Below are 293 nucleotides of genomic sequence, written 5' to 3'. Positions count from 1 at the left end.
CCCCAAAATTTTTTTTCCCCCCTTTTTTGGGGGGGGTTTTTTTTTAAAAAAAAAAAAGGGGGGGGTTTTTCCCCCCCCGGGGGGAAAAAAAAAAAAAAATTTTTTTTTTTTTAAAAATTTTTTTTTCCCCCCCCCCCAAAAATTTTTAAAAAAGGGGTTGGGGGTTTTTTTTGGGGGGGGGGGGGGGTTTTTTTTTTTTTTAAAAAAAATTTTTTTCCCCCAAAAAAAAAAAAAAACCCCCCCCCCCCTTTTTTTTTGGGAAAAGGGGTTTGGGGGCCCCCCCCCGGGGGGGG

Source organism: Penaeus monodon, chromosome 31 (genome assembly GCF_015228065.2).
Source record: "Penaeus monodon isolate SGIC_2016 chromosome 31, NSTDA_Pmon_1, whole genome shotgun sequence".
Lineage (NCBI taxonomy): Eukaryota > Metazoa > Arthropoda > Malacostraca > Decapoda > Penaeidae > Penaeus > Penaeus monodon.
This window is presented reverse-complemented; position numbering follows the sequence as displayed.